The following is a 13,724-nucleotide window of genomic DNA, read 5'->3' on the forward strand; positions in this document are numbered from 1 at the left end:
ATAAGTATACCTGTACACTAATGAAATGGGGAGATAATTCTACAATTGAGTTGCTGAGATACAATAGCCTCGATCGGCGTACTGGGCCCTAATTTCATAACACATCGTAAGCCTAGTTTTGCACGTAAACGTAAATCTACGACTAAATCACAATTCTTATTACTAATATAGTTCAACAGAGAAGAAGAATTGGTTGTGGTGCACTGGTTGGAACGTGAAAAAAACAATCAGTTGAATGGATCCATCGAAGCAAGCACCTCTGGCAACCGCTTAACCGACCGAGATAAATGCCGCCCACTCGACCCACGTCATCATAATAAGATAATCCACAAACTTGACTCCATTTTTCATAGTGAAACTAAAATAAATAAATTTTAAAATAATAATCTCATAAACAACACTAAATAACGAGAAGAAAAACCCAAAAGTCAATACTTTTCTTTCTGCGTCCCTTCGGACTAGTGCAGAAACCAAATTTAAAAAAACAAAAAACAAAACCATACATTTCTTTCTTCATCTTCTTCTTCTTCTACTTCTTCTTATTCTTATGCAAATACCTTACCAGTACGAACGATTTTATTTATTTATTGTAGTATTAGTAGTAGTATTAGTAGTAGTAGTAGTAGTATTTATTTTTTAATATGTAATATTTATATATTCGTGACGATTAAATTAAGAAAGGTAATATATAAAATCGTATATGAGTTAAAATTTCATGAAGAAGAAAAAATTAAAAATAAAAGGTATAATGGGCTCGTCCGGGATTCGAACCCGGGACCTCTCGCACCCGAAGCGAGAATCATACCCCTAGACCAACGAGCCGATACAAAACCGACTGGCATTTAGCCGACTGTATCGTGCGCACATAATTTGCTCAGACTTGTTTTTGTCAACTGTTTGTTGCTAACGTTTGTTACACTGGTTTTTACACTATTCATTAAATCGAACGTTCATTTCGAGAACCAGTACAATTAGTTTGCAAGCGTTTAACTGGAAACAGCTGCCTGAACGTGAAAAAACGTCAGGGTTTAGAGTCGAGCTGGGTGGGGTGTTTGTTGTGTTTTAACAGATGTTGCCGACTGAAATCATAGGCGCTGATCCAGAGAGGGTGGGGGTCAAAGGAGTCCGGACCCCCCCCCCCCACACACACACACACACACACACACACTGCTCAGGGCAACAATTTGTTTTGCACTTCTTTCATTGAATGAATGCACTTCTTTAAATATTTAATATTTTTCATTTAATTGGTTGCATATCCCCCCCTCACACACACACACACACACACACACACACACACACACACACACACACACACACACACTAAGGGCTCCATAAGTCCAAACTAAGTCCAATATAACGAAATAAAGCCGTAGCACCTTTTGTCCAACACTCTTTCGGTCCTAGTGAGACAGTCCAGACTGCGGGACTGTGTCACCAAGACAGCGTGCTTGAACCTTCACTGGATACAGGCACGTCAAATACTTATAGAAAGTAAGTAATGTATTAAATGCATTTTCTTATGTATAATGCCAGTAGTCCTAATGTTGGTATATGGTAACTAAAACTTCATTGGTCTATCTATTATATGTTATTTTTGTACTTTTTAAATGAAATTATTGTGAGGTAAAATCGAATCTCGTCTAATTGTATATATAAACATTTAAGCGTACGAGACGGGGGTCGGGGTGGGGGCAACTGCCTCCTCAGTGCTGGAATATTTATCTTTGCATTCGGGCAAAAACGATGCAGACATTTTCTATAACACAGGAATGGGGTCCATCTATATTAACCAATATGTGAATTTCAAATCCTATAGACAATTAAAACAAATATCTGCTATCAACAGTACAACAGTAGTTTTTCGGATACTATAAACTTTCTAGGGGCTAATTTTATACATTATTAAAAATAAAATTTTACTTCGAAACGGAATTATCATACCAAAATAGACATTGTATATAACTAAATTGCCTACGTTAACTTTAATATTACCACTATATATAGGTAGATGCTGTGTAAACGTTCTACTACTGATATTGGCGATGAACACCATTATTTATTCAATTGTAAAATATATTGAAGAGTAGAAGAAAATATAGCGTGTTTAAAATGAAAGGTATGTTGTTTATGTGTAATGTACCATTCTTGAAAAACCTTGCTTTATTTTTAAAAAAAATTTAAACCCAAAAATAAACCCCAACAACATCTTGTCTTGTAAATGTAAAGTTGTTAATTGATATTTCTCCTTCGCACATTTTAGTTATTTTGATTACATTGTCATTGTAAACTATATATATTATTCTGTGTTGAAGTGTGTTCTTGTCATGTATTTGCATTGTCCTCTTGTTACATATTGTAACGTGTCCGAGTGCTGTTAACTAAATCCATCCGAATCCGTTTAGTCGGCACTTCAAAGCACGTCTTGAAATCGTTTAGAGGAGTCAGAAACACACAAAAAGAACCCACGAAACATCAACAATAAAAAAAAAAAAAATAAATGTAATGTGAACTGATCTGGTGGTTTCTGTATGAGTTCCCGACGCATATTTGTTTTGGTCATACTCTTTTAGTGTTTTTCATATTTTGATATTTATAATTCAGTATTTATACTTTGGAGAAGTCAAAACGTATATAGCTAGGTTAGCTATCAGCTACATTGTGATGTGTGAGTGGGTTTTTTTGGTTTTTGGGTTGTTGTTGTTTTTTTGGTCGTAACTTGCCTTTATTAAAATTCATTTACACATTTCAAACTATAAAAATCCCGTTAGTTTGATGAGTCAGTTGTTGTTAATTGGTATTCGAATATTCGCTAGTCATTTCCATCAAATAGTAGTATTCAACGACTAATTTCAGGTGGAATACCGAACACTAGTATTTTCATCACTGACATTCTACGCACACTATTAGTGGTTATCCGTGTAAAAAAAAAATGTAGTTATTCGTTTGGAACCTTATATAGCTGTTTGGTAGTACTTAATACAAATATGAATAAATGTTGTAATCCAGATTCCGGCATTTTCGTTTAATTCGGGCAAAACAAAAAATCAGCATGCACCTGCATACCCCAAATGTAGCGGGTTTCCTCTGATGACTACGAGTCGGAATAACCATACGTTTGACATCCACTAGCCAATGATTAATTAATCAATGTGCTCCAGTGGTGTCGTTAAACAAAACTTTAACAGAACAGTCTCTTCAACGACACAGCTAGAGCACATTGCTTAATGAACTGTCAAACATTTGATAATTATGAACAATATAGGACTAGTCTTATAATAAACCCGCTACAAAAAAAAAAAAAAAATGTTTTATTTAACGACGCACTCAACACAGTTTATTTACGGTTATATGGCGTAAGACATATGGTTAAGGACCACACAGATTTTTGAGAGGAAACCCGCTGTCGCCACTACATGGGCTACTCTTCCGATTAGCAGCAAGGGATCTTTTATTTGCGCTTCCCACAGGCAGGATAGCACAAACCATGGCCTTTGTTGAACCAGTTATGGATCACTGGTCGGTGCAAGTGCAAACCCGCTACATTTCCCCATTAGCATCAAGGGATTTTTATATGCACGTTCCCACAGACAAGACATCACATGTCATGGCCTTTGATATACCAATCGTGGGGCACCGGCTGGGATGATAAAAAATAAATCTACTGAATTTATATTTTAAGCCAATTATAAACTTGTTACACGACTAAATTTGACTTTGGATATCACATTGGGTTGATGTGGAAGCCCGTGATATGTGCTGTCATTCTGTGGGATGGTTCATGTAAAGGATCCTTTGCTACTAAAGGACATTTTTTTTTTGCGGGTTTCTTCTCTAATTGTTTAACATCCAATAGCTGATTATGAATAAATCAATGTGTTCTAGTGGTGTCGTTAAAAAAACCCATTTGAAAACATTTTTTGCTATTTGGACTTTTTCGGTAGCAGGTTGTTGGGAGTGCGGCGGGGAGGGGAGGGGGGTTTTGTTGGGTTTTTTGGTTGTTGTTTTTTGTTTTTTTTTGGGGGGGGGCGGTGGTGGTTTGGTTAGTATGTCGATGTATCAGCTGACCATCGGATGTAAAACTAAATAAAATAAACAAACAAACAACAAACGACGTTTTATATAATTTAAATTTTAAATGTACAGAACTAGGGTCAATAACTCTGCCTTTTACTTCGATTGTTTGACCTAGGCTAAGCGTACGGTCAACTGCCCCATAGTGCTGGAATAAATCTTCGTATTCGATCGAAAACGATGGAGATGTTCCAGCAAAATTAATTGGCCTGAAAACATTTTACCATGTATTTCCATCATTTTACTCACACTATTTAGTTATCCGTGTATAAATGCGTAACGTTCTATTCGTTTGGAACCATAATGTATAGCTATTTGGTCGTAGTGCTAATAAGAATAAACGTACGTTGTTATCCGGATAACATGTCATGTCATGTCATAGGGTTTTACGTGCACATTCAGAACAAGCTGTTGTAGCGCACGCCTGTCGTGGGCACAAGAGCCGGCCATGACAGGAAAGGTAGGGGGAGGGGAGAGGAGGGACCGCCTGCACTGGCAGGTGCGAGGGAGCACCAGCAGCCCGATCAAATCGGTAGCAGGCGGGTGGGGGTGGTGGTGGTGCTATGGAATTTGAATGGAGCAGTTAAATGCCAAAGAGAAAAGGGTGCGCAATTTTGATTGAGGGAATTTGGCGCAATTTTGAACGGTCGGTCGAAAGGTAAATGGCCGAGCTAATATAGGTTTTGATATTAGTGAATCGAGAGTAGCTCGTTAATTTGAGACCTTTACGATGCTGTGGTGTTTCCCTAGGTTGCCCATAGGGCCATTATAAATGGCCTGACCGCTTCTGGTCGAGGCATCACCAAGTACCAAGTTATTATCAGCAGCAAGTATTGGGGGTCTGGGTGGGGCAGGCCGATATTCTTTTGTTCAGCTTCCCCCGGGTGCATTGCAATTGTGTACTCGGAACGGTATTCTTTTGTCCGGATAACCACCCACAAACACATATAAATGGGATTCCGCGTTGTTTGAAACATATCAAGTTTATATTTAGAAGCACGAGTCAAGCCAAATCATTAAAGGTATTTAGAGGTATTAAAAATAAATGTAAACACTTAAACATTTATGACTCAGCAGAATGTTAAAAATTTTAATTTCAGGGAAAATGCACACCACTAGAGCGCATTTGGTCATTCTGACACGTAGTCATCAGATGAAACCCGCTACATTTTTCCTACTGCAGAAAGGGATCTTTTATGTGTACTTTCCCATAGACAGGATAGCACATACCACGGCCTTTGACTAGTCCGGAGGGACATAGAGCAGTGTGGTGGTGGTATTGACTTTATGTGTCCCGTGTACTGGGCTTTTGACCAGTTTTATTGCACTGGTTGGAACGACGCGCGCGCACACATATACACGCGCACGCAAGCACACGCACACAAAACACACACGCACGCATACATGTGGTCTGAACCTGGTGGCTTCGAATATGAATTTATTAGCGGACCAATTTGTCTACATTTTCCCTGGTCATCTTTATGCACTGTAAAAATTTTAAAAAATAAAAATAAAAAAATGTTTTAGCCTGAGCGGGAAGTAGGATCCTTCCCAGTCACACACACATACACTATTTACTGAGAAGTTTGTTAACCCCTGACTCGAAACTACACTCCCTCACCGCATGTTCGAAACCGGTCGGTTCAAATAGGGTGACTAACGTTGTTTTGAACATTTCGGTCGCGTGCCCGAGCTTACTACTACGCAATGCATTTATCCCAACACTCATTTGTTGTAGCTGTAACACTGACTGACCTTGAACGACTTTTCGTCCAATGAGATCACGCGTTACAGTGCAGCTGTGGGAATATTTCGCAATTTTGGTTCTTTCTATTGGCTAAAAAAGTATTATCCGGCTGTCACGTTTCGTTATTCAGTTCATTGCATTTTCAAAGAAAACGATTGTTAAAAAATATTTGGTTTCCACAGGTGTGGGAGGGTTTTTTCCGTTTTTGCTTATTCCTATTGGCCAAAATTCGACAACGGCCACTTTTCGTAATTCGGTTTATTGAATTTTTAAACGGAAAACGAACGATGATATATTAAAAAAAACCATGATTGTTTTGATTTATAACTTCCGCGTCTTGTATCAAGTAGGGCCTACATAAAATTTAGACTACACGTAGCTTTTCGTGCGTGCGCATTTAAACACGCTAGGTTGAGTTCGCTTGAGGCAGCGGCGGACGAAGATTTCTTCATAATAAGAGGGTATTTTTACCCGTTTTCTACAGCATTCAAAAGAACACTAACGCACCTAAACAGTAGTCAAATATCCTCGCTCTAATACAACAGTCCTATATACATACTACAGGAAAAAACCCGTCAGCAAATACGAATTTAACCGGAACATTTAACGCTAAACATAGGATTGTTAACGTATGAGAGCGGGAATCTCTGACGATCGTTTGGTGGGCAGAGATTGCGCAAAATTGATATCTAGATTGGTGCCTGACGTTTAGAGAGCGTGATTAACTGTCCAAATGTCCGTCTGTAGTCCGTCCCACGCCTTTTTTTCTTTTTTCATACTATGGAATTTACTACAAGGTATTTATGTCTGAAATTAGTGGTTTGTAAATTGCACACAAAAATAGTAGGGCCTATATTTTTTGTTATTTCCAAAGTACTTACGCTTTCCTTCGTACATCAAACCAAACTGAAATTATTTACAAAAAAGCATGTTTATAGAATGATGGGACGGACTGTAGAGCTCTTACAGTCTAATCACTAAATAATAAGTATCGTATTTTTGTAATTATCTTTTAAAATCTTTTGTTTTAACTAATACAAAATTATTGAAACTAAAAAACATAAAATTCCACATATAACTGCCCCCCCCCCCCCCCCCCCCCCCCCCGCGCGGAGAAAGAGTTCCGCTCCAAGGTGAAGATGAAGCTATTAAGAACAGCAGTATTCTATTATGACATCTAGTATGTCAAAATAACGTTAATAGGGTAAATCCATCTCAAATATTTTGGGTCGCTCACGCACTTCAGTCTTACGGGGGCGGGGCGTAGCTCAGTGGTACAGCGCTCGCCTGATGCGCAATGGATCTGGGATCGATTCCCGTCGGTGGGCCCATTGGGCTATTTCTCGTTCCAGTCAGTGCCACACAATTGGTATGATAAAGGCCGTGGTATGTACTATCCTGTCTATGGGATGGTGCATATAAAAAATCCCTTGCTGTTAATCAAAAAGAGTAGCCCATGAAGTGGCGACAGCGGGTTTCCTCTCTCAAAATCTGTATGGTCCTTAACCATATGCATTTTCTTCTTTCCTTCAGTCTTAGATTCACTTGACATTTGTACCAAATATTCCAAACATCCACATGGGCTCTGTATTCCAAGCAGTTTGTTTGTTTGTTTTGGGGTTTGTTTTTTAAGAAATGGTCATTTTGCTAACCGTCATCATGTCCGTGCCATATATATTTAAGTCTCATTATCTTAGGGCATAATGTACATGGATACATGACACTAGTAGTTTTAAATAGAATGAATGAAGGTTTAACGACACCCCAGCACGAAAAATACATCGGCTATTGGGTGTCAAACTATGGTAATGCAAACAAATAAAGTGATGATCAATATCAATATAAAAATTCAAAATTTAAATAAAAACAGTGTAAAGAACTGTGCAAAAATATAAATATCACAGATAGATACTGACTTTTACTCAAAATTTCAATTATATCTCGAAAAAAACAAGGGGATTTGTGTTGTATTGGCCATTCTTAAAGAGAATGTTACACCCTTGCACCACGGTGAGGTTGCAGCACGCGCAGGGTTTTTTGAATAGTTACACTGGATAATTAGCGACAACTGAAGAATCTTTAAAATGCCATTTTATGTTACAAGCAGCCATCATTTTGGACATCAAAACACTTTTACATTCAGTATTACACACATTTATGTTATTTTATTTTATTTTATTTTTTGTTTCTCTGTCAAGTGCTCCTGAGAGCTTCGTCAGTGCTAAAATCATGCATATTTAAAAAATAAATTTCCTAAAAAAACTTCTATATGGATAATGAAATTTAGTACATAGAGAATAATACATGAGTGGCCGTTAGAAACCATTTATCTTACAAGTTGTTTTAAAATGTATCTAATGAGCGAAAGCGAGTTTGATACGTTTTTAAACAACGAGTTGTAAGATAAATGGTATCTAATGGACACGAATGTATTATTCTATTTCTAAATTTCTTTAATTTTCGACTAAATGTTATTTACAGCCTTTGCACTTACGCGTCACAGACAAATGATTGTCAGGTTAACTATACGTCACAGTGTAATCGATTTCGATCGTGCTGTTTTTTTTTCATTGGATGTATGGCATTGGTGACCTGGTCATCACCTAAGAGCAGCCAGTCGTATGTCTTGAAATTGTTAACACACGTACATGTGTAAACAAGTATGTGTTATCTTATCAAAAATAACGAATGATGTTCTCACCAATGGGTGTATAAGAACCATAAAGTACGTACCATTATCTATAAAATGAGACAAGTTTCGGGAGTTACCCACATTGTTTTCAGGGGTTTTGTTTTTCATTGAAAAGACCCCCTAAAACGATGTTTCCTATTTCAGAAGCATGTTGTTCCATAATTAATCATCACATAGTTGTAATATTTAAGATTTATTTTGAAAAAAAGTTAAATGTGTGTAGGTCTAATGAATATAAATGTTTTTGTAAAATAAAATGGAATTTTAAAGATTTTTCAGCGCATTCAGTATGACTAATGAAAACTGTCCGTCTGCTATATATCAAAGCTTTATAACCTTTATATTTAATTCCTATACAAAATGTTAGATTTTTATCTGCATTATTTGCTCGGGTAATGGGACTTGAAACAGGATAGATGGCGGCAATTTTCAAACTAAATTTTACATCTACTATGGTTTGTAAAATGACCATTTCTTTCTTAAAAAATACTTGGAATACAGAGCACATAATGCAAATTTATTCATGTAGATGACTCAGGTATATTTGGTACAAATGTCAAGTACAGTGAAACGGAAGAGCGTGGGGCATCTGTTGGTTTGAAATGGATTGACCCTATAGTCCGTCCCATCCTCCTACAAATGTTTTTTGTTGTTGTTGTAAATACATGTAATTTCAGTTTGATTTGATGTAAGAAGAAAAGTAAAAGTATTTTGGATATAACAAAAAAATAATATTAATAAATTTTTAAAATATGTGCAATATAGAAAACAATCGGTTCAGGAACAAGTAACTTGTAGTGAAAAAGAAAAAGGTATTATGTGTGGGACGGAGTATAAACGGTTACGATGTCTGCAGTTTTTTTCATGGCATGAATCAAACAAATGTTATTAACGAAACGAAAAATCGTGATTTTAAAAATCCTTTGAAAGCAGCAAAAAACACGCCACGATTAGCACTAAAGATGGGTCAATATTTCAAAATGTTATGCATATTAATTTCAGCGGTGAACATTCATGCCAAATCATGCCATTGTATTGAATTCCACGCATTCGCATAGCCCTATAATGTAACCGGCTGCAAGCGTATGGCAAAATGACGTAAAATATATAATTAAATGAGGGTACTATAGTCCTGTGAACGGACTCGAGTCTTGCTAGACTCGGCCCGTACTCGAGTACCCGTGGAGACCCAATCTCCCCACCACCAATGTGGGTGGCAATGCGTCATTGTATCTTTCATAAATGCCACTCGTTCACAGCTGTTTACACTGTGTTTTATTAGTCATTTTAAAATTTTAGTTATTGGGTGTCAAACAAATATAAATGACGACCAGTATCTGAATGTGTTATTCGAACTGATGTGTCGATAATAATTATTTCGTTTTTATAATTCAGTTTAGTTTGAAGGGAAGGGAGCAAACCGCATTTGTCTTAAATATAATGTTCTAAGCCGAGTTATCCTTACTGCATATATTATACTGGTGGTGTCGTGGTTTTAAAAAAAAGTTTGGTTTGTTTAACGACACCACTAGAGCACATTGATTTATTAATCGTCATCTAGTGGATGTCAAACATGGTCAATTTGACACAGTCATAGAGAGGAAACCCGCTACATGTTTCAATTAGTAGCAAGGGATCTTTTTATATGCACCATCCCACGGACAGGATAACATATACCACGGCCTTTGATATACCATTCGTGGTGCACTGGCTGGAATGAGAAATAGCCCAATGGGCCCACCGACGGTGTCGTGGTTAAGTCATCGGACATAAGGCTGGTAGGTACAGGGTTCGCAGCACAGTATCGGCTTCCACCCAGAGCGAGTTTTTAACTACTCGATGGATATAGGTGTAAGGCCACTATACCCTCTTCTCTCTCACTAACTATTAACAACTAACCCACTGTCCTGGACAGACGGCCCAGATATTCATTTTTTGTTATTGTTTTAATGGTGATTAATGCATCAGCAAATAGTTTGTGAAGGTGGTACCGACCTTAGTGGCGCAGTGGTTAAGCCATCGGACTACAGGCTGGTAGGTACAGGGTTTGCAGCCCGGTATCAGCTCCAACCCAGAGCGAGTTCTTAGGGACTCAATAGGTAGGTATAAGGCCACTACACCCTCTTCTCTCTCACTAACCACTAACCAATTAACAACTAACCCACTGTCCTGAACAGACGGCCCAGATAGCTGAGGTGTGTGCCCAGGACAGCGTGCTTGAACCTTAATTGGATATAAGCACGAAAATAAGTTGAAATGAAAGGGTGGGATGAAGCCCAGTTGTAGAATGATCGCCTAACATGTGATGACTTACCTGTTCTATCGATGGACTCTCTCTCTCTCTCTCTCTCTCTCTCTCTCTCTCTCTCTCTCTCTCTCTCTCTCTCTCTCTCTCTCTCTCTCTCTCTCTCGATCTCGATCGATCGATCGAACAAGTAGTCCTAACCATAATATAAAATATGTTAGACACCAAACAGTCGCACCGGTACTTTAAATGTGCTCGTTTCCGGCCTAACTAGAAAGGCTGTGCGTGCCAAATATTTTCTGCAGTCATTTTATTAGATTGTTTAGCTCCCTTCATCTGTAGTATTGTTAACTCCTTTGCAGATTTTGGATGCAGGGTGTTGCAACTGTAGACTCCATCACCGGCTGCGCCAACCTGAACTTGCAAGGACATTGCCTTAAAACCAGCCAGTGCACCACGACTGGTATATCAAAGGCCGTGGTATGTACTACCCTGTCTGTGGGATGGTGCATATAAAAGATCCCTTGCTGCTAATCAAAAAGAGTAGCCCATGAAGTGGCGACAGCGGGTTTCCTCTCTCAATTTCTGTGTGGTCCTTAAATGGTCTGATGCCATATAACCGTGAATAAAATGTGTTGAGTGCGTCGTTAAATAAAAAATTTCTTTCTTTCTTTGCCTCAAAACATCGATCCACCTCTTCGTAGTGTTTGGCGATTATTTATTTATTTATTTATTTATTTATTTATTCATTTCAGAATTGGTGAAGCTCATTTACAACCTTTCTGTAGTAAATCAATCATAATAACGACTTTGGAATCTCATAACACAGATGCCATGATTTTGGCAGGATTGGATCAAATTACCTTGAATTTTTTGTACGAATGATTCAGGAAGCTTCGGTGGGATTCAAGAACTTAATGAGGTGGCCCATTTCTGGTTAGCTGTTAATATTCTTGACGCCTTGAAGACATTTTATTCGTGTTTAGGTGACCATGCAGAGCTCGTTCAGTCGATGTTTTACTAATAAACGCAGGCTAACTGTTTGCGGTTGGTCTGTCCTTCGTTAGCGTGACAATGTCAGCCTTAGGCTAACAGTTTTGTCAATGGGTCTTGCTGGGCGACCAGAACACGGATCGTCTTTGGTACTTCTAACCAGTTTGGATTCAGGCGGGGCAGGGAACTCTTTGACATGTCCATATTCACTGCTCGGGTTCAGGCATGCCCACCATAGGCCTGATCTCCGTTTCCGATTACCAGGTCTAGGGCAGAAGGGATGAAGAGGTAATTTATCATAAATTATGATGGACATGACTGAATTTAATCTATCATCATTAATCAAAAGGGAAAGCCAAAAATGGGTTAATTTTAAAAAAGTGTATCTAAGATATTCAATTTATTGTAAATTTATTAACACATATAATTTAGGACAATTTTTTTTTTCAATTTTTTTTAATAAAATAAAATATTAATTAGTTATAAATTAACTGTACAGGTAATGCCCTGGGTGTTACAAAGGACACCGAAAGGGGTAGGCATCGCACCCAATCCTTTTTTGCGATCCAACAAGCAGGCCTTGTCCATTAAGGACCACCATTGGTCACGAAGGAGATATCGGGGGACGGGGCCTAGCGTCCCTAGCATCCCTGCCACTCAAAATCGCCTACGCCTAATGCCCCCTAATTAACATCCCCATCCAACCCAAACCGATCCATTCCGCAGGCAGTTCAAGCGTTGAAGATGTATTCGCCGTCTGGCCAAAGGAAGAAGTTAACAATTGTTGGTGTTGAGTATTCCCGACGCCATACAACCGTAAATAAAATGTGTTGTTCCTTGAAGTAGTTGAGTAGAAATACCTCTTGAGGTGGTGGAGGTTTATAAACGCATCTTCCAGGGTCAGCACAACAGAAACACGAGGCATCCAAAAGGTTCTCCAACGGAATCCAAAATTGCGCTGTAACCACTTTAATGTTTTGGGGCGGGATTTAGCTCAGTCGGTTGAGTGCTTGCTTGAGGTGCTTGCGTCGCAGGATCGAACCATTTCGGTGTATCCATTCAACTGATTGGGGTTTTTTTCTCGTTACAACAAGTGTACCACAACTGGTCAAAGGCCGTGGTATGTGCTTTGCTGTCTGTGGCAAAGTGCATATAAAAGATCCCTTGCTGCATTATGAAAAATGTAGCGGGTTTCCTCCGATGACTACGTGTCAGAATTACTAAATGTTTGACATCCAAATCCAATAGCCGATTATTAATTAATCAACGTGCTCCAGTGGTGTCGTTAAACAAAACAAACTTTAACTTTAATGTTTTAATGTACATGAAGTGTAACATGGAACACCCAGGTACAACTGAGCACCGGACACCACCTTATGGCCGATTTCTCGTCGACCGCTCAGATATGCAAGGTTTAAAGCCTCGCTCACGATCACTTGAACCTAGTTCACAATAAACCATCAATGATTATAGATCACATTTCACGTGCGGAATCAGTATTTCGCTCAGCAAAACCTGGCTGTTCCATGTTGCGTACATTTCATGTACCCCTTTATTGTGTCTTGTTTCAATCAGTTATGGCAACACGTTGTACCAATTACAGCTCGTATGAACGGGAAATACTTATTGCTGTTATTAAAGGGACACGCCCTAGTTGTTAACCATTACGACGTTGTTCTTCGCTATTAAACCCATTTTTTCACAAATAAAATTGCACTTTACTTACCGTTTATTATTTAGAATATACATTTCCATTCACCTGAAGTGTTTTTTGGTAATCCTGGTAATCCTGGTAATCCTGGTGTTGTAATACCACAAAATGTATTTTTCGTATTTCTTAAAATGCCACGGACCTTTGAGAAAAAAACGTTGAGCAGACAAGGTCTAATCTATTTTTAGAGGGGATATTTCCATTTCAATGTCACAGACGTTGGTATACCACGTGACCGTTATCATTTTGGTTCGGTTTGTTT

At 38.4% G+C, this 13,724-nt stretch overlaps 1 non-coding gene across 1 annotated transcript; it reads right to left on the reverse strand.

The window, feature by feature from the left end:
- Window positions 1-750: 750 nt before the first annotated feature.
- Window positions 751-822, reverse strand: Trnap-cgg. The gene has a single exon. It is a non-coding gene; the product is annotated as a tRNA-Pro (tRNA).
- Window positions 823-13,724: the final 12,902 nt, after the last annotated feature.

The sequence above is a fragment of the Gigantopelta aegis genome, chromosome 4 (assembly GCF_016097555.1).
Source record: "Gigantopelta aegis isolate Gae_Host chromosome 4, Gae_host_genome, whole genome shotgun sequence".
Taxonomy (NCBI): domain Eukaryota; kingdom Metazoa; phylum Mollusca; class Gastropoda; order Neomphalida; family Peltospiridae; genus Gigantopelta; species Gigantopelta aegis.